At 55.2% G+C, this 21,152-nt stretch overlaps 1 long non-coding RNA gene across 1 annotated transcript in view; it reads right to left on the bottom strand.

The window, feature by feature from the left end:
* Nucleotides 1–21,152, bottom strand: part of LOC122900614 — a 191,447-nt gene that overhangs the window by 98,163 nt on the left and 72,132 nt on the right. The window contains exons 8-9 of the long non-coding RNA XR_006383272.1: nucleotides 14,219–14,322; nucleotides 4,926–5,029 (exon numbers count right to left, since the gene is read on the bottom strand). This is a non-coding gene — a long non-coding RNA (uncharacterized LOC122900614). The remainder of the gene's footprint in view (nucleotides 1–4,925; nucleotides 5,030–14,218; nucleotides 14,323–21,152) is intronic.

The following is a 21,152-nucleotide window of genomic DNA, read 5'->3' as shown; positions in this document are numbered from 1 at the left end:
AGCGCGGCTACCAACTTGCTGCTCCCCAGAAATGCACCCCTGCCACCCTGCTGTGCCCCCACAAAGGCCCCTTTACTGCCAAGCCACATCTGTGTCCTGTGCCTCGGCCTCTGCTGTGATTCGCTTCCCCGCCTCATTGGCATCACTATGAGCAGGTCCAGCAAGCCAGCCAAGCTGTCTCTGTGCTGCGCCTCAGGGATGGTCCCACCCTCCCTATGCTGCCCTGCCACCTCTATTCCAACACCCCGTCCAGGTGCCACACTGCTGAACCCCTCAGATGGCACACAGCTCCCGACCCACGGGCCTCTACCTCTCCCTGCGCCACTACTGCCTGGTTGCCCCCTCCCCCGACTCTGGTGACCCCAGGTCTCTCCCCTACTGGTTCCACCCCCATACCTGAGCGTTTTCATCTCTCTGACACCTCCTGGCACCCTTGCAGCCCTGCCACCCCGCCCACCACGCCGAGACACTCACCTCCCGATGATGCCAGGCTGGTCCCTCCCCTCCACCCTCCAGAACCACCTAATTGCTTCCCCCTCCCCCGGTTCCGTTGTCTCCCTGCTGCCAGCCGCATTACCATGCTACTGGCACCCTATCCACCACCTCCCCATGCTTCCACCACATTGCTACCGCCCCCATACATCCCTGCCCCCCTTACCTCAGCTGCCGCCGCTCCACTGCGGCCCTGTGCCCCAGGCCACTGTGTTGCTTTGCCCTCCCGCCCCTTTGACGCGCACGATGGGCCCGCCCACCACCCCCTCCTAACTGTTGCTGCCCCACTGCCTGAGGCTTCTCCCACCCCCTCACCCCCTCACCCCCTCTGCTGCAACCTAGATTCCGACAATCCACACAGGTGCCACACAGCTCCCACCCCTCCCTGTGCCACTACTGTCTGTCCCCTTCCACGCCTCTGGTGACCCCTGCTCCCTCCTCCGTGATCCCGTCCCCCTACCTCAGTGTTGTCTCCCAGCTGCCAACCCCTCAGGCCCATGCAGCCCCACCCACCACGCCGTGACGTTTACGCCCGGCTTAGGCCCAGCTTGTCCCGCCACCAACACCCCCCCCCAATACTGCCTGACGGCTTTCCCCTTCCCCGCGCTCCGTTGCCTCCCTGCTGCCAGGCACATTACCGTGCTACGTCCACCCTGAATATCTGCCCTCCTCTCCAACGCAGCTCACACTGCTACCATCACATGCACCCCTGCCGGCCTGCTGTGCCCCTCACGCTGCCGCCCTTACCTCAGCTGCTGCTGATCCCAGGCAGCCCTACGCCCCAGGTCTCCGCTGTGCTATGCGTCCCCGCCCCCTTGATGTGCACTGTAGGGTCACCCACCACGCCCACCCCGCTGAAGCTGCCCCGCCCCCTTGAAGTGCATGATGGACCCACCCACCACGCCATCCTAACCGTCGCTACACTGCTGCCTGGGGCTGCTCCCACCCCCTCGACCCCTCTGCTGCCGTCTAGATTCCACCCATCCCCCAGAGGTGCCACACAGCTACCCCACTGGGCTGACACGCAGATCCCACCCCTCCCTGTGCCACTTTTGCCTGCCCCCATCCCTGCCTCTGCTGACCCCTACTCCCTTCCCTGTGATCCCGTCCCCCTATCTCAGTGTTGTCTCCTGGCGGCCAACTCCTCAGACCCATGTAGCCCCGCCCACCGTGCCGTAACGTTGACGCCCCGCGGATGCCGAGATTGTCCTGCTCCCCTCCACGTGCCACTATCGTCTAACTGCTTTCCCCTCCCCCCTGCTCCGTTGCCTCCCCGCTGCCAGGCATATTACTGTGCTACTTCTGCCCTGAATATCTGCCCCCCTCCCCACGTGGCTCACATTGCTATCCCCACTGGCACCCTTGCCAGCCTGCTGTGCCCCGCACACTGCCCCCCTTACCTCAGCTGCCGCTGCTCCCAGGCAGCCCTAGGCCCCAGCCTCCACTGGGCTACGCCGCCCCGCCCCCTTGACGTGCACTCTGGGGCCGCCCACCACGCCAGTCTGTTGTGGACCCGCCCACCATGCCCTCCACTGCTGCTGCCCCACGCCCCTGACGTGCATCATGGGCCCGCCCACCACGCCCCCGCCCCGCCTCCGCTGCTGCAGCTGCTGAGCCACTGCCTCTGGGCTGATCCCACCCCACTCCCAGTTGCTGCTGCCTAGATTCCATACCCCCCTCACAGTCGCTGCAGGGCTGCCCCACTTGGCTGACACAGCTCCCCCACCACGGCCTGCTACAGCTCCCTGTGCCACTACTGCCCAGTTGTCCCCTCACCTGGCTCTGGTGACCTCTGCTCCCTCTCTCACTGGTCCCGCCCCCTACCATAAGGTCATCACCTGGCTGCCACCTCCTCCCACCTGGGGAGCCACACGGCCCCACCTACCACCCCATGCCATGACAGCCCCATTGCCCCACTGAGTTGCCCTTGATTCCTTCTGCCAAGGCCCGCCCCCCACAGCTACCCCCCCCCAGGACCTGCTGTCCTGCTGCACATCCACCCAGCGCCACTGCAGCCTTCCCCAAGCTACTGCCCACGTTGCCCCTTCTTGCAGCCCTGCCCCTGCCCCCAATCCCCGCCCCGCCACCCGTTGGCCTGGTGCTGCTGCCAGCGTTTCAGCCCACCGCCCCTTCCATGGTTGCCCTGCTGCCGCTGCCTTGCCCCACTACCATGAGACCGACACCCCGCTGATCCTGCCCACCCCCCACCATTAGCCTCCAACCCACTACCATCCTGCTTAACCCCCCCACTCTGCTGCTGAACCACTATGCCCCACCAACGCCACTGCCACCCCACTGCACCTCCCCAACATCGCTCTGACTGCGACCCAGTGACATTGCTTCCCGCTGCCCTGCCCTGTTGCTGCTGTCCTGCTGCACCCACCCTCCACTGCTACCTGGCTGGACTGCACACCCTGCCCTCGATGTGGCCCCAACAAACCCTACCCCCACCACTTCTCTGCCCCTGGGACCCTTACCGTCACCTCACTGCCCATCGGCTGCTGCCCCAGGTTCACACGCTGCCCTTGCACTGGCTTCGAAGCCCTGCCCCCCTCCATGCCCTGTTGTCCTGCTCACCACGCCAGGCGTGGACTCGCCTCCATCCCCCTCACAGGTCCTCTCTCCTAACCGCAAGCTACTGTCTAGCATCCCTCCCCACCCCAAGGGCTTCCCTGCCTGCTGCCCTCCCCGTTTTCAAGGGCTCCCACCCCACTGTTCCCACCTCCTGTCCCCCGCTGCTACTGCCTGGCTACTCCACCAAATCCTTGCCTCAGCCGCCATACCTCCCTTGTGCAATACTCTACTTTTCTTGAGGATATGCCAGGCATCAACCTAAATATTTTACATATACCATCTTAATGAATCCTCACAACTACTCTGAGAAAAATGCTATCCTCTATCACATTGTAAATGAGGAAACTGAGGCTTAGAAAGATTCAATATTTTGGGGCACCTGGGTGGCTCAGTGGGTTAAGCCTCTGCCTTTGGCTCAGGTCATGATCCCAGGATCCCCTGGGATCGAGCCCCGCATTGGGCTCCCTGCTCAGCAGAGAACCTGCTTCCGCTCTCTCTCTGCCTGCCTCTCTGCCTACTGTGATCTGTCAAATAAATAAAACAAAATATTTAAAATAAAAGAAAGTTAAAAAAAGAAAGAGAAAGAAAGAAATGAAAGAAATAAGGAAGGTTGGTTCAATATCTTGCCTGCAAAGAGTATGAAACAGCTGAAATTCAGACTCAGGTGGGTCTGACTCTTGAGCACAGACTCACTCCCATACTGCCTCTCACTCTTTCTCCACAGAGAACAGGTCCGTCTCTACCTGTCTCCGAAACCTTACAGAATTCGGCTGCTTTGTTTTCTCTCCAATGCAAAGGAGCCTGTATTCTGTACCTCCAGAGCCATTTCCCTCCCATACTCCAAGTCTGAATTTCCACCTTGAACTCCTCTTGTCCAAAACTGAACCTTCCTATATTCCTCCAAATATGCTTCACCTTTGGTGCCCCCTGTTGACTCCTCTGCCATGCATTCTTAGAAACATCACGGCATTTTTTATTCACCTCTGCCCCTGGCCCCTTTTCATAATCAGTTTCCAAGTTGTGTTAATTTTACTCCTGAATGACTAAATTATCCACTTGTCTCCATTCCACCAGCCTGAACCACCCCCACATCGCCTCTGAACTTTGCTTTATAGTCTATTTCTATTCATCTTGAATCATTACCACTTCCTACCCTCTATTCCAGTGACTGGTCTACATGTCTTATATCCCTCACCAAACTATGAGCCCCTACAGGGTAGGAAACGTGATTCATCTCGGAATTTGCCATAGCACTTAACACAGTATCTAGCATATGGCGGGTGCTTAGCTAGTATTGACTGGCTTAATTTGTAAATTCTCTATGTAAATCAATATATTAGCCAAACTGCCTATTAGACCATTTGAAATCCACAGAGCTCAGAGCAGCAAAACCGTGAAAGTAGATTCAAATCATCAAAATTGCCAGGAGATCTGATTCACCTGAGTCCCATTCTGATCTTGTCGAAATTTGTCATTAGGCTCAGCAATCCTGCTTTTTTGTTCCTGTGGAACACTCCAGGATAAACCATCCACTGGCACCAAAGCCCTTTTCTCATCATTCCCACCACACCCTGCAAGGTCAGAATATGTCATTTTCCTTCATGTCTCAGTCTATGAGATGCTAGGTGGTACCTAAACCCCTTTGCAGTGATAATAACTCTTGCCAAAGTACTTTGAACTTGGCAGGTCACCCTGTTGTTACAAGCATTCCCATGCCCAGAGGCCACCACTAGGAGGCTCCAGCATGTCCCTGAAACCAGGCTGTTCAGCAAGTCTCTGGGAATGACTGGGGGAAAATTCCAAGCCTTGATTCCAAACTCTATATAAGGGAAAGCAGGGCAATCCCGATGACCACTCACCTCAGTATATAGCTGGATGTCCCAGGGCCTGATGCAGAACAGGTGTTATCTTGTCCCTGCATATTGGAGATTCCTGGTGTGGCAGTTATGTGGATGGCCCCTGCCTGCAAAACAAAAGAGAAGCATAAGATCTAATCATCTCACAAAGGGAAGAGGGGCTTCGAAGAGTGCAACATTTCGCTCTCTCTCTCTCTCTCTCTTTTTTTTTTTTTTTTTTTGGCTTTGGTCAACTAACTATGCATACGAAGAGCATCTTGGTGCTACTGTTAGTGTTTATGGCACAAACACACATAACCAAGTACCCCTTCTAAAATGCTTAGTGATTGCAGCCTTTGACATTTTACATATATCAAAGGGATCAAAGGTTCTTGTGTAGAAGTAGAAATCCAGACCCATGAAGTATTTCATTCTTGGAATGACTGTAAAGAAAAAGGCAAGATCAACAGCTTTATTTCCTTTACAAGCTTGATTTCATATGAGGTATGGCAACTAAAATCATTCGCAAATTTTTGTAAATTAATATTTAGCATAATCAGAGAGGTGCTTCTGAATTGTAGGAAGAATCTAAAACATCTGGGAAGTAATATATTCTACAAATTGAAAACCCTTAAGTCAGTTTTCCAGTAAGCTCAGAAAAGGAACATTTGCGCATGCCTCTAAACTGTCTTAGCATTTATACATGCAAACTGAGAAAAATGTTGTATATTGTGGGAAACATAAAAACAATATTTTAAAAGAAGAAATAACCTTTCAACAACAATTCCACCATATACTATGATATCATATCTATACTCACACTAATCAAAAGTATCAATAAAATTTAATATAGCATGACTTTATTACAACACAGGAACAATGTACAAATAATATTTAAGATCCTGAGTTCCCAAGTAGTAAGCTTTGAGCCTTAAAAAAAGCATTTGGAGTAATATAAACTTTACTGCTTAAACAAGAGCAAAAAAGACTAGGTAATGTAATTGGGAACTTAAGCAATCATCTACAAAAATACTCATATTTCTAAATTGCGTAATGTTTTAGAATAAGCACAGTTTTAATAGCTAAGGATCAGACTCTAAGTTTTTTTTTAAATCAGTATTTCTCATATGGTAAGGCTGTTGACAAGACATCAAAACTTTCAGGGATAAAATTAAAATATGGTCATTTTTACATTTGCCAAAATCCCTCTTTATAAACCACCAGTGAACAAATTTTTAACTATTCAGTTGTTTCTTATAAATAGATATAGTCCTACTGAGGATAGCTGCATTTTTTTTATTTTATTTATTTATTTGGCAGAGAGAGATCTCAAGTAGGAGAGGCAGGCAGAGAGAGAGGAAGGCAGAGAGAGAGAGGAAGGGAAGCAGGCTCCCTGCTGAGCAGAGAGCCCGATGCGGGGCTCGATCCCACGACCCCGAGATCATGACCTGAGCCAAAGGCAGAGGCTTAACCCACTGAGCTATCCAGGTGCCCCGATAACTGCATGTTTTAAAAACTTTTTTTCCGGAAAGGTGGACAACTAACACTATTTTCTATTCTTATTCAAAATGGATGTCAGTTAACATTGCCTTATGTAATTGTTGGTAACTCAGTGTTAACATCCCAAGAAATTGCTGTTTGCCCCAATTCCCCAGCTCATTTTCTTCAATTTTAAGCAATTAAAAAAATGCTAAAATTCAAAATTACATGTGTGTATGTGTGTGTATTCTGCTGCAATTTATTTCATTTTTTGGAGGGTTTTTTTTTTTTTTTTGGAGACTATTTTCTTTGGAACTGCCACACCAGAAATCTCCAAAAAGCGATAGCAGGGGGAAGGGTCAGAGGGAAAGGGAGAGAGAATTTTTTTTTTCTTTCTTAAGATTTTATTTATTTGACAGAGAGAGCGCAACAGGCAGAGCAGGAGAGGGAGAAGGAGAAGCAGGCTCCCCACTGAGCAGGGAGCCAGATGTGGGGCTTGATTCCATCCCAGGGTCCTGGGATCCTGACCTGAGCTGAAGGCAGATGCTTAACTGACTGTGCCACCCAGGTGCCCTGGAAGAGAGAATCTTAAGCAGGCAGCAGACGCCACACCCAGGATCGAGCCCTCAGGCTCCATCTCAAGACCCTGAGATCATGACCCGAGCCAAAGGCAGGAGTCGATACTTAACCGACTGAGCGACCCAGGTGACCCTAGATTTTTAATTTTTTTAAATAAAAAAAAAAAACACTGAAATATGAAAATGGAAAAACTCTAATTTAAATTTGGATTTGCTCATATTCCCGCATAATTTCTAGGGTGAAACTTTTGTCCTGGTTATTTTCACTCACAGCTTTCTAGGAATATTTGTATCATGGTCCCTTTTTAAGAAGAATGATTAATTCCATCTTGTCATTAAGTCACTATACCCTCATCTTCATTATTACCTTCTACAAGGCACACACTCCAAAATATTTCTAGGAGTCCCGTGTGCCCCATCACAAGCATCCAACAATTTGATAGCGCTGCTACCAAATCACTGCCCCCCCATGCTTCTGCCCCCTGGCTAGTCCCCACACCCCTGTACCACTGCCACCCCACTGTGCCATCCCCCACTGCCACCCTGCTGCACCCTACACTCCCGCCACTGTCCCTTCTACCACCCATTCCTGACAGGCCGCTGCCACCAGCGCTGCCACCCTCCACCCTGGTACTCCACAGCAGTTCTCCTTTGTTCCACAATGGCTAACCCTCACCACAGCTGCCCTGTTGCCCTGCCCATTGCAACTGATGCCCTGCTGTGCCACCTCCAGTGCCCTTATCGCTCCCTTGTGCAACCCCCGGGACTCTGCCACCCTGCTGCGCCACCCTCCAGTGCTTCTACTGCCCTGGTACCTGTGTTTCCAACAGCACCACCACTGCTACCGTGGTCACCCTGCTCCTGCCCATCTCCACTGCCCCACCCAGCCCCCAAGCCATGCTGTGCCATTGCCATGTAACTGCTGCGCCACTGGTCCCTCCCAGCCACATGCAGGCCAATCCCTCCCCACTTCACCTCCCTGCTTTGCCTCCCCATGTGCTGCCATCTCAAGTCACTGCCTTCCTCAAATCACTGCTGCCTCACTGCCCTGCCCCCACCATTTCTTCACTGCATACTCTCCCCTTGCTGCCGCGGCTGTGCAGAGCCCCTGCCCTGCCCACACAGCTATGAACCTGATGCTTTTGCCCTGCTGGTCCCACCAAACACCCCCGAACTGCTCCCGCCTGTCGGCCCGCCACCCAGCCCCAGTGCCTCCAGATTCCCTACCCGTTGACCTGCTGCTGCCGCCCCACGCATACCAGCCTTCTCCCAATGCTGCTACTGCCTGGGTGCCCCCGCCTCGTGACCCTGCCGTCCGCAGCACACCCCTCATACTGTCCACCTTACCACCGCTGCTGCAGCTAAGCTGCTGCCCTGTGCCCCAGGCCACTGCTGACCTTCACTGTCCAGCCCCACTGACATGCACTAAGGCCCTACCCCGCCCTTCATGCCTACCTGAGCAGTTGCTGTGCCGCTGCCTCTCAGCTGGTTCCGTCCCCCCATCTCCGCATGCCACCACCCGCCTGCCACCCCACATGCACCCGTGCAGCCGTGCTGTCCCACCCCGCCCACCACCATGCTCATTCCTGTCCTGATGCCCCACCACCCCTCTCTGCTACTACCACCCCTCTCTGCTCTCCCCACATCCCCACTACCAATCCTGAACACCCCCTCGCCGTCACTGCCCCCTTACCGCTACCATGCTTCTGATCTGCTGCCACCCTGGGTCCCACTCTTGCCCTATGTCCTGCTGCTTCCCTGTGTCCTGCAGCTGCTGGTCTTCATAGTACAGCCCTATGCAGCCCTGCCCTGTTGACTTGCATGATTGCCCCACCTACCATGCTGGCCCCTGCTGTTCCTGCCCACCCCTCCCTGCAGATACCACCTAGATGTTATCCCTTTCCCCCACTCTGGAGCCTTCCCGATCCCCTACCCCTATTGCCGCGCTGAGTCATGAGTCCATGAGCCGCCCCATGAGTACTAATCCACCTTCCGCGCACTGGTACCGGCAGGCTGCCCTCACAACGTGAGCCGCTCCCACCGCACTGCACCACCGTCCACAGCTCCCCCACTTAAAACCACCATTGCCTCTCGGCTGCTACCCTGGGTCCCCGCTACTGCTGCTGCTAACAGTGGTCCCGCCCTGTAGACAAGCACCAAGCCCAGCAAAGCCAGGCCCTTGCTTTGCTGCCTGACCCACCACACCATGACATTGAGACCCTGCTCATACCCGGCTAGTCCTGCCCACCCCCAAGGACACTACCGCCTAGCTACTCCCCTCCCCCCACTCCAATGCCTCCCGGCTGCCAAGCATGTGGCTGCCCAGCACGTCCACCACCCCCAGCGCGGCTACCAACTTGCTGCTCCCCAGAAATGCACCCCTGCCCACCCTGCTGTGCCCCCACAAAGGCCCCTTTACTGCCAAGCCACATCTGTGTCCTGTGCCTCGGCCTCTGCTGTGATTCGCTTCCCCGCCTCATTGGCATCACTATGAGCAGGTCCAGCAAGCCAGCCAAGCTGTCTCTGTGCTGCGCCTCAGGGATGGTCCCACCCTCCCTATGCTGCCCTGCCACCTCTATTCCAACACCCCGTCCAGGTGCCACACTGCTGAACCCCTCAGATGGCACACAGCTCCCGACCCACGGGCCTCTACCTCTCCCTGCGCCACTACTGCCTGGTTGCCTCCTCCCCCAACTCTGGTGACCCCAGGTCTCTCCCCTACTGGTTCCACCCCCATACCTGAGCGTTTTCATCTCTCTGACACCTCCTGGCACCCTTGCAGCCCTGCCACCCCGCCCACCACGCCGAGACACTCACCTCCCGATGATGCCAGGCTGGTCCCTCCCCTCCACCCTCCAGAACCACCTAATTGCTTCCCCCTCCCCCGGTTCTGTTGTCTCCCTGCTGCCAGCCGCATTACCATGCTACTGGCACCCTATCCACCACCTCCCCATGCTTCCACCACATTGCTACCCCCCCCCATACATCCCTGCCCCCCTTACCTCAGCTGCCGCCGCTCCACTGCGGCCCTGTGCCCCAGGCCACTGTGTTGCTTTGCCCTCCCGCCCCTTTGACGCGCACGATGGGCCCGCCCACCACCCCCTCCTAACTGTTGCTGCCCCACTGCCTGAGGCTTCTCCCACCCCCTCACCCCCTCACCCCCTCTGCTGCCGCCTAGATTCCGACAATCCACCACAGGTGCCACACAGCTCCCACCCCTCCCTGTGCCACTACTGTCGGTCCCCTTCCACGCCTCTGGTGACCCCTGCTCCCTCCTCCGTGATCCCGTCCCCCTACCTCAGTGTTGTCTCCCAGCTGCCAACCCCTCAGGCCCATGCAGCCCCACCCACCACGCCGTGACGTTTACGCCCGGCTTAGGCCCAGCTTGTCCCGCCACCAACACCCGCCCCCCAATACTGCCTGACGGCTTTCCCCTTCCCCGCGCTCCGTTGCCTCCCTGCTGCCAGGCACATTACCGTGCTACGTCCACCCTGAATATCTGCCCTCCTCTCCAACGCAGCTCACACTGCTACCATCACATGCACCCCTGCCGGCCTGCTGTGCCCCTCACGCTGCCGCCCTTACCTCAGCTGCTGCTGATCCCAGGCAGCCCTACGCCCCAGGTCTCCGCTGTGCTATGCGTCCCCGCCCCCTTGATGTGCACTGTAGGGTCACCCACCACGCCCACCCCGCTGAAGCTGCCCCGCCCCCTTGAAGTGCATGATGGACCCACCCACCACGCCATCCTAACCGTCGCTACACTGCTGCCTGGGGCTGCTCCCACCCCCTCGACCCCTCTGCTGCCGTCTAGATTCCACCCATCCCCCAGAGGTGCCACACAGCTACCCCACTGGGCTGACACGCAGATCCCACCCCTCCCTGTGCCACTTTTGCCTGCCCCCATCCCTGCCTCTGCTGACCCCTACTCCCTTCCCTGTGATCCCGTCCCCCTATCTCAGTGTTGTCTCCTGGCGGCCAACTCCCCGCCCACCGTGCCGTAACGTTGACGCCCCGCGGATGCAGAGATTGTCCTGCTCCCCTCCACGTGCCACTATCGTCTAACTGCTTTCCCCTCCCCCCTGCTCCGTTGCCTCCCCGCTGCCAGGAATATTACTGTGCTACTTCTGCCCTGAATATCTGCCCCCCTCCCCACGTGGCTCACATTGCTATCCCCACTGGCACCCTTGCCAGCCTGCTGTGCCCCGCACACTGCCCCCCTTACCTCAGCTGCCGCTGCTCCCAGGCAGCCCTAGGCCCCAGCCTCCACTGGGCTACGCCGCCCCGCCCCCTTGACGTGCACTCTGGGGCCGCCCACCACGCCAGTCTGTTGTGGACCCGCCCACCATGCCCTCCACTGCTGCTGCCCCACGCCCCTGACGTGCATCATGGGCCCGCCCACCACGCCCCCGCCCCGCCTCCGCTGCTGCAGCTGCTGAGCCACTGCCTCTGGGCTGATCCCACCCCACTCCCAGTTGCTGCTGCCTAGATTCCATACCCCCCCTCACAGTCGCTGCAGGGCTGCCCCACTTGGCTGACACAGCTCCCCCACCACGGCCTGCTACAGCTCCCTGTGCCACTACTGCCCAGTTGTCCCCTCACCTGGCTCTGGTGACCTCTGCTCCCTCTCTCACTGGTCCCGCCCCCTACCATAAGGTCATCACCTGGCTGCCACCTCCTCCCACCTGGGGAGCCACACGGCCCCACCTACCACCCCATGCCATGACAGCCCCATTGCCCCACTGAGTTGCCCTTGATTCCTTCTGCCAAGGCCCGCCCCCCACAGCTACCCCCCCCCCCAGGAACCTGCTGTCCTGCTGCACATCCACCCAGCGCCACTGCAGCCTTCCCCAAGCTACTGCCCACGTTGCCCCTTCTTGCAGCCCTGCCCCTGCCCCCAATCCCCGCCCCGCCACCCGTTGGCCTGGTGCTGCTGCCAGCGTTTCAGCCCACCGCCCCTTCCATGGTTGCCCTGCTGCCGCTGCCTTGCCCCACTACCATGAGACCGACACCCCGCTGATCCTGCCCACCCCCCCCCCATTAGCCTCCAACCCACTACCATCCTGCTTAACCCCCCCACTCTGCTGCTGAACCACTATGCCCCACCAACGCCACTGCCACCCCACTGCACCTCCCCAACATCGCTCTGACTGCGACCCAGTGACATTGCTTCCCGCTGCCCTGCCCTGTTGCTGCTGTCCTGCTGCACCCACCCTCCACTGCTACCTGGCTGGACTGCACACCCTGCCCTCGATGTGGCCCCAACAAACCCTACCCCCACCACTTCTCTGCCCCTGGGACCCTTACCGTCACCTCACTGCCCATCGGCTGCTGCCCCAGGTTCACACGCTGCCCTTGCACTGGCTTCGAAGCCCTGCCCCCCTCCATGCCCTGTTGTCCTGCTCACCACGCCAGGCGTGGACTCGCCTCCATCCCCCTCACAGGTCCTCTCTCCTAACCGCAAGCTACTGTCTAGCATCCCTCCCCACCCCAAGGGCTTCCCTGCCTGCTGCCCTCCCCGTTTTCAAGGGCTCCCACCCCACTGTTCCCACCTCCCGTCCCCCGCTGCTACTGCCTGGCTACTCCACCAAATCCTTGCCTCAGCCGCCATACCTCCCTTGTGCAATACTCTACTTTTCTTGAGGATATGCCAGGCATCAACCTAAATATTTTACATATACCATCTTAATGAATCCTCACAACTACTCTGAGAAAAATGCTATCCTCTATCACATTGTAAATGAGGAAACTGAGGCTTAGAAAGATTCAATATTTTGGGGCACCTGGGTGGCTCAGTGGGTTAAGCCTCTGCCTTTGGCTCAGGTCATGATCCCAGGATCCCCTGGGATCGAGCCCCGCATTGGGCTCCCTGCTCAGCAGAGAACCTGCTTCCGCTCTCTCTCTGCCTGCCTCTCTGCCTACTGTGATCTGTCAAATAAATAAAACAAAATATTTAAAATAAAAGAAAGTTAAAAAAAGAAAGAGAAAGAAAGAAATGAAAGAAATAAGGAAGGTTGGTTCAATATCTTGCCTGCAAAGAGTATGAAACAGCTGAAATTCAGACTCAGGTGGGTCTGACTCTTGAGCACAGACTCACTCCCATACTGCCTCTCACTCTTTCTCCACAGAGAACAGGTCCGTCTCTACCTGTCTCCGAAACCTTACAGAATTCGGCTGCTTTGTTTTCTCTCCAATGCAAAGGAGCCTGTATTCTGTACCTCCAGAGCCATTTCCCTCCCATACTCCAAGTCTGAATTTCCACCTTGAACTCCTCTTGTCCAAAACTGAACCTTCCTATATTCCTCCAAATATGCTTCACCTTTGGTGCCCCCTGTTGACTCCTCTGCCATGCATTCTTAGAAACATCACGGCATTTTTTATTCACCTCTGCCCCTGGCCCCTTTTCATAATCAGTTTCCAAGTTGTGTTAATTTTACTCCTGAATGACTAAATTATCCACTTGTCTCCATTCCACCAGCCTGAACCACCCCCACATCGCCTCTGAACTTTGCTTTATAGTCTATTTCTATTCATCTTGAATCATTACCACTTCCTACCCTCTATTCCAGTGACTGGTCTACATGTCTTATATCCCTCACCAAACTATGAGCCCCTACAGGGTAGGAAACGTGATTCATCTCGGAATTTGCCATAGCACTTAACACAGTATCTAGCATATGGCGGGTGCTTAGCTAGTATTGACTGGCTTAATTTGTAAATTCTCTATGTAAATCAATATATTAGCCAAACTGCCTATTAGACCATTTGAAATCCACAGAGCTCAGAGCAGCAAAACCGTGAAAGTAGATTCAAATCATCAAAATTGCCAGGAGATCTGATTCACCTGAGTCCCATTCTGATCTTGTCGAAATTTGTCATTAGGCTCAGCAATCCTGCTTTTTTGTTCCTGTGGAACACTCCAGGATAAACCATCCACTGGCACCAAAGCCCTTTTCTCATCATTCCCACCACACCCTGCAAGGTCAGAATATGTCATTTTCCTTCATGTCTCAGTCTATGAGATGCTAGGTGGTACCTAAACCCCTTTGCAGTGATAATAACTCTTGCCAAAGTACTTTGAACTTGGCAGGTCACCCTGTTGTTACAAGCATTCCCATGCCCAGAGGCCACCACTAGGAGGCTCCAGCATGTCCCTGAAACCAGGCTGTTCAGCAAGTCTCTGGGAATGACTGGGGGAAAATTCCAAGCCTTGATTCCAAACTCTATATAAGGGAAAGCAGGGCAATCCCGATGACCACTCACCTCAGTATATAGCTGGATGTCCCAGGGCCTGATGCAGAACAGGTGTTATCTTGTCCCTGCATATTGGAGATTCCTGGTGTGGCAGTTATGTGGATGGCCCCTGCCTGCAAAACAAAAGAGAAGCATAAGATCTAATCATCTCACAAAGGGAAGAGGGGCTTCGAAGAGTGCAACATTTCGCTCTCTCTCTCTCTCTCTCTTTTTTTTTTTTTTTTTTGGCTTTGGTCAACTAACTATGCATACGAAGAGCATCTTGGTGCTACTGTTAGTGTTTATGGCACAAACACACATAACCAAGTACCCCTTCTAAAATGCTTAGTGATTGCAGCCTTTGACATTTTACATATATCAAAGGGATCAAAGGTTCTTGTGTAGAAGTAGAAATCCAGACCCATGAAGTATTTCATTCTTGGAATGACTGTAAAGAAAAAGGCAAGATCAACAGCTTTATTTCCTTTACAAGCTTGATTTCATATGAGGTATGGCAACTAAAATCATTCGCAAATTTTTGTAAATTAATATTTAGCATAATCAGAGAGGTGCTTCTGAATTGTAGGAAGAATCTAAAACATCTGGGAAGTAATATATTCTACAAATTGAAAACCCTTAAGTCAGTTTTCCAGTAAGCTCAGAAAAGGAACATTTGCGCATGCCTCTAAACTGTCTTAGCATTTATACATGCAAACTGAGAAAAATGTTGTATATTGTGGGAAACATAAAAACAATATTTTAAAAGAAGAAATAACCTTTCAACAACAATTCCACCATATACTATGATATCATATCTATACTCACACTAATCAAAAGTATCAATAAAATTTAATATAGCATGACTTTATTACAACACAGGAACAATGTACAAATAATATTTAAGATCCTGAGTTCCCAAGTAGTAAGCTTTGAGCCTTAAAAAAAGCATTTGGAGTAATATAAACTTTACTGCTTAAACAAGAGCAAAAAAGACTAGGTAATGTAATTGGGAACTTAAGCAATCATCTACAAAAATACTCATATTTCTAAATTGCGTAATGTTTTAGAATAAGCACAGTTTTAATAGCTAAGGATCAGACTCTAAGTTTTTTTTTAAATCAGTATTTCTCATATGGTAAGGCTGTTGACAAGACATCAAAACTTTCAGGGATAAAATTAAAATATGGTCATTTTTACATTTGCCAAAATCCCTCTTTATAAACCACCAGTGAACAAATTTTTAACTATTCAGTTGTTTCTTATAAATAGATATAGTCCTACTGAGGATAGCTGCATTTTTTTTATTTTATTTATTTATTTGGCAGAGAGAGATCTCAAGTAGGAGAGGCAGGCAGAGAGAGAGGAAGGCAGAGAGAGAGAGGAAGGGAAGCAGGCTCCCTGCTGAGCAGAGAGCCCGATGCGGGGCTCGATCCCACGACCCCGAGATCATGACCTGAGCCAAAGGCAGAGGCTTAACCCACTGAGCTATCCAGGTGCCCCGATAACTGCATGTTTTAAAAACTTTTTTTCCGGAAAGGTGGACAACTAACACTATTTTCTATTCTTATTCAAAATGGATGTCAGTTAACATTGCCTTATGTAATTGTTGGTAACTCAGTGTTAACATCCCAAGAAATTGCTGTTTGCCCCAATTCCCCAGCTCATTTTCTTCAATTTTAAGCAATTAAAAAAATGCTAAAATTCAAAATTACATGTGTGTATGTGTGTGTATTCTGCTGCAATTTATTTCATTTTTTGGAGGGTTTTTTTTTTTTTTTTGGAGACTATTTTCTTTGGAACTGCCACACCAGAAATCTCCAAAAAGCGATAGCAGGGGGAAGGGTCAGAGGGAAAGGGAGAGAGAATTTTTTTTTTCTTTCTTAAGATTTTATTTATTTGACAGAGAGAGCGCAACAGGCAGAGCAGGAGAGGGAGAAGGAGAAGCAGGCTCCCCACTGAGCAGGGAGCCAGATGTGGGGCTTGATTCCATCCCAGGGTCCTGGGATCCTGACCTGAGCTGAAGGCAGATGCTTAACTGACTGTGCCACCCAGGTGCCCTGGAAGAGAGAATCTTAAGCAGGCAGCAGACGCCACACCCAGGATCGAGCCCTCAGGCTCCATCTCAAGACCCTGAGATCATGACCCGAGCCAAAGGCAGGAGTCGATACTTAACCGACTGAGCGACCCAGGTGACCCTAGATTTTTAATTTTTTTAAATAAAAAAAAAAAACACTGAAATATGAAAATGGAAAAACTCTAATTTAAATTTGGATTTGCTCATATTCCCGCATAATTTCTAGGGTGAAACTTTTGTCCTGGTTATTTTCACTCACAGCTTTCTAGGAATATTTGTATCATGGTCCCTTTTTAAGAAGAATGATTAATTCCATCTTGTCATTAAGTCACTATACCCTCATCTTCATTATTACCTTCTACAAGGCACACACTCCAAAATATTTCTAGGAGTCCCGTGTGCCCCATCACAAGCATCCAACAATTTGATAGCGCTGCTACCAAATCACTGCCCCCCCATGCTTCTGCCCCCTGGCTAGTCCCCACACCCTGTACCACTGCCACCCCACTGTGCCATCCCCCACTGCCACCCTGCTGCACCCTACACTCCCGCCACTGTCCCTTCTACCACCCATTCCTGACAGGCCGCTGCCACCAGCGCTGCCACCCTCCACCCTGGTACTCCACAGCAGTTCTCCTTTGTTCCACAATGGCTAACCCTCACCACAGCTGCCCTGTTGCCCTGCCCATTGCAACTGATGCCCTGCTGTGCCACCTCCAGTGCCCTTATCGCTCCCTTGTGCAACCCCCGGGACTCTGCCACCCTGCTGCGCCACCCTCCAGTGCTTCTACTGCCCTGGTACCTGTGTTTCCAACAGCACCACCACTGCTACCGTGGTCACCCTGCTCCTGCCCATCTCCACTGCCCCACCCAGCCCCCAAGCCATGCTGTGCCATTGCCATGTAACTGCTGCGCCACTGGTCCCTCCCAGCCACATGCAGGCCAATCCCTCCCCACTTCACCTCCCTGCTTTGCCTCCCCATGTGCTGCCATCTCAAGTCACTGCCTTCCTCAAATCACTGCTGCCTCACTGCCCTGCCCCCACCATTTCTTCACTGCATACTCTCCCCTTGCTGCCGCGGCTGTGCAGAGCCCCTGCCCTGCCCACACAGCTATGAACCTGATGCTTTTGCCCTGCTGGTCCCACCAAACACCCCCGAACTGCTCCCGCCTGTCGGCCCGCCACCCAGCCCCAGTGCCTCCAGATTCCCTACCCGTTGACCTGCTGCTGCCGCCCCACGCATACCAGCCTTCTCCCAATGCTGCTACTGCCTGGGTGCCCCCGCCTCGTGACCCTGCCGTCCGCAGCACACCCCTCATACTGTCCACCTTACCACCGCTGCTGCAGCTAAGCTGCTGCCCTGTGCCCCAGGCCACTGCTGACCTTCACTGTCCAGCCCCACTGACATGCACTAAGGCCCTACCCCGCCCTTCATGCCTACCTGAGCAGTTGCTGTGCCGCTGCCTCTCAGCTGGTTCCGTCCCCCCATCTCCGCATGCCACCACCCGCCTGCCACCCCACATGCACCCGTGCAGCCGTGCTGTCCCACCCCGCCCACCACCATGCTCATTCCTGTCCTGATGCCCCACCACCCCTCTCTGCTACTACCACCCCTCTCTGCTCTCCCCACATCCCCACTACCAATCCCCTGAACACCCCCTCGCCGTCACTGCCCCCTTACCGCTACCATGCTTCTGATCTGCTGCCACCCTGGGTCCCACTCTTGCCCTATGTCCTGCTGCTTCCCTGTGTCCTGCAGCTGCTGGTCTTCATAGTACAGCCCTATGCAGCCCTGCCCTGTTGACTTGCATGATTGCCCCACCTACCATGCTGGCCCCTGCTGTTCCTGCCCACCCCTCCCTGCAGATACCACCTAGATGTTATCCCTTTCCCCCACTCTGGAGCCTTCCCGATCCCCTACCCCTATTGCCGCGCTGAGTCATGAGTCCATGAGCCGCCCCATGAGTACTAATCCACCTTCCGCGCACTGGTACCGGCAGGCTGCCCTCACAACGTGAGCCGCTCCCACCGCACTGCACCACCGTCCACAGCTCCCCCACTTAAAACCACCATTGCCTCTCGGCTGCTACCCTGGGTCCCCGCTACTGCTGCTGCTAACAGTGGTCCCGCCCTGTAGACAAGCACCAAGCCCAGCAAAGCCAGGCCCTTGCTTTGCTGCCTGACCCACCACACCATGACATTGAGACCCTGCTCATACCCGGCTAGTCCTGCCCACCCCCAAGGACACTACCGCCTAGCTACTCCCCTCCCCCCACTCCAATGCCTCCCGGCTGCCAAGCATGTGGCTGCCCAGCACGTCCACCACCCCCAGCGCGGCTACCAACTTGCTGCTCCCCAGAAATGCACCCCTGCCACCCTGCTGTGCCCCCACAAAGGCCCCTTTACTGCCAAGCCACATCTGTGTCCTGTGCCTCGGCCTCTGCTGTGATTCGCTTCCCCGCCTCATTGGCATCACTATGAGCAGGTCCAGCAAGCCAGCCAAGCTGTCTCTGTGCTGCGCCTCAGGGATGGTCCCACCCTCCCTATGCTGCCCTGCCACCTCTATTCCAACACCCCGTCCAGGTGCCACACTGCTGAACCCCTCAGATGGCACACAGCTCCCGACCCACGGGCCTCTACCTCTCCCTGCGCCACTACTGCCTGGTTGCCCCCTCCCCCGACTCTGGTGACCCCAGGTCTCTCCCCTACTGGTTCCACCCCCATACCTGAGCGTTTTCATCTCTCTGACACCTCTTGGCACCCTTGCAGCCCTGCCACCCCGCCCACCACGCCGAGACACTGACCTCCCGATGATGCCAGGCTGGTCCCTCCCCTCCACCCTCCAGAACCACCTAATTGCTTCCCCCTCCCCCGGTTCTGTTGTCTCCCTGCTGCCAGCCGCATTACCATGCTACTGGCACCCTATCCACCACCTCCCCATGCTTCCACCACATTGCTACCGCCCCCATACATCCCTGCCCCCCTTACCTCAGCTGCCGCCGCTCCACTGCGGCCCTGTGCCCCAGGCCACTGTGTTGCTTTGCCCTCCCGCCCCTTTGACGCGCACGATGGGCCCGCCCACCACCCCCTCCTAACTGTTGCTGCCCCACTGCCTGAGGCTTCTCCCACCCCCTCACCCCCTCACCCCCTCTGCTGCCGCCTAGATTCCGACAATCCACCACAGGTGCCACACAGCTCCCACCCCTCCCTGTGCCACTACTGTCGGTCCCCTTCCACGCCTCTGGTGACCCCTGCTCCCTCCTCCGTGATCCCGTCCCCCTACCTCAGTGTTGTCTCCCAGCTGCCAACCCCTCGGGCCCATGCAGCCCCACCCACCACGCCGTGACGTTTACGCCCGGCTTAGGCCCAGCTTGTCCCGCCACCAACACCCGCCCCCCAATACTGCCTGACGGCTTTCCCCTTCCCCGCGCTCCGTTGCCTCCCTGCTGCCAGGCACATTACCGTGCTACGTCCACCCTGAATATCTGCCCTCCTCTCCAACGCAGCTCACACTGCTACCATCACATGCACCCCTGCCGGCCTGCTGTGCCCCTCACGCTGCCGCCCTTACCTCAGCTGCTGCTGATCCCAGGCAGCCCTACGCCCCAGGTCTCCGCTGTGCTATGCGTCCCCGCCCCCTTGATGTGCACTGTAGGGTCACCCACCACGCCCACCCCGCTGAAGCTGCCCCGCCCCCTTGAAGTGCATGATGGACCCACCCACCACGCCATCCTAACCGTCGCTACACTGCTGCCTGGGGCTGCTCCCACCCCCTCGACCCCTCTGCTGCCGTCTAGATTCCACCCATCCCCCAGAGGTGCCACACAGCTACCCCACTGGGCTGACACGCAGATCCCACCCCTCCCTGTGCCACTTTTGCCTGCCCCCATCCCTGCCTCTGCTGACCCCTACTCCCTTCCCTGTGATCCCGTCCCCCTATCTCAGTGTTGTCTCCTGGCGGCCAACTCCCCGCCCACCGTGCCGTAACGTTGACGCCCCGCGGATGCAGAGATTGTCCTGCTCCCCTCCACGTGCCACTATCGTCTAACTGCTTTCCCCTCCCCCCTGCTCCGTTGCCTCCCCGCTGCCAGGAATATTACTGTGCTACTTCTGCCCTGAATATCTGCCCCCCTCCCCACGTGGCTCACATTGCTATCCCCACTGGCACCCTTGCCAGCCTGCTGTGCCCCGCACACTGCCCCCCTTACCTCAGCTGCCGCTGCTCCCAGGCAGCCCTAGGCCCCAGCCTCCACTGGGCTACGCCGCCCCGCCCCCTTGACGTGCACTCTGGGGCCGCCCACCACGCCAGTCTGTTGTGGACCCGCCCACCATGCCCTCCACTGCTGCTGCCCCACGCCCCTGACGTGCATCATGGGCCCGCCCACCACGCCCCCCGCCCCGCCTCCGCTGCTGCAGCTGCTGAGCCACTGCCTCTGGGCTGATCCCACCCCACTCCCAGTTGCTGCTGCCTAGATTCCATACCCCCCTCACAGTCGCTGCAGGGCTGCCCCACTTGGCTGACACAGCTCCCCCACCACGGCCTGCTACAGCTCCCTGTGCCACTACTGCCCAGTTGTCCCCTCACCTGGCTCTGGTGACCTCTGCTCCCTCTCTCACTGGTCCCGCCCCCTACCATAAGGTCATCACCTGGCTGCCACCTCCTCCCACCTGGGGAGCCACACGGCCCCACCTACCACCCCATGCCATGACAGCCCCATTGCCCCACTGAGTTGCCCTTGATTCCTTCTGCCAAGGCCCGCCCCCCACAGCTACCCCCCCCCCCAGGAACCTGCTGTCCTGCTGCACATCCACCCAGCGCCACTGCAGCCTTCCCCAAGCTACTGCCCACGTTGCCCCTTCTTGCAGCCCTGCCCCTGCCCCCAATCCCC

This window comes from Neovison vison, chromosome 2 (genome assembly GCF_020171115.1).
Source record: "Neovison vison isolate M4711 chromosome 2, ASM_NN_V1, whole genome shotgun sequence".
NCBI lineage: Eukaryota > Metazoa > Chordata > Mammalia > Carnivora > Mustelidae > Neogale > Neogale vison.
This window is presented reverse-complemented; position numbering and strand designations above follow the sequence as displayed.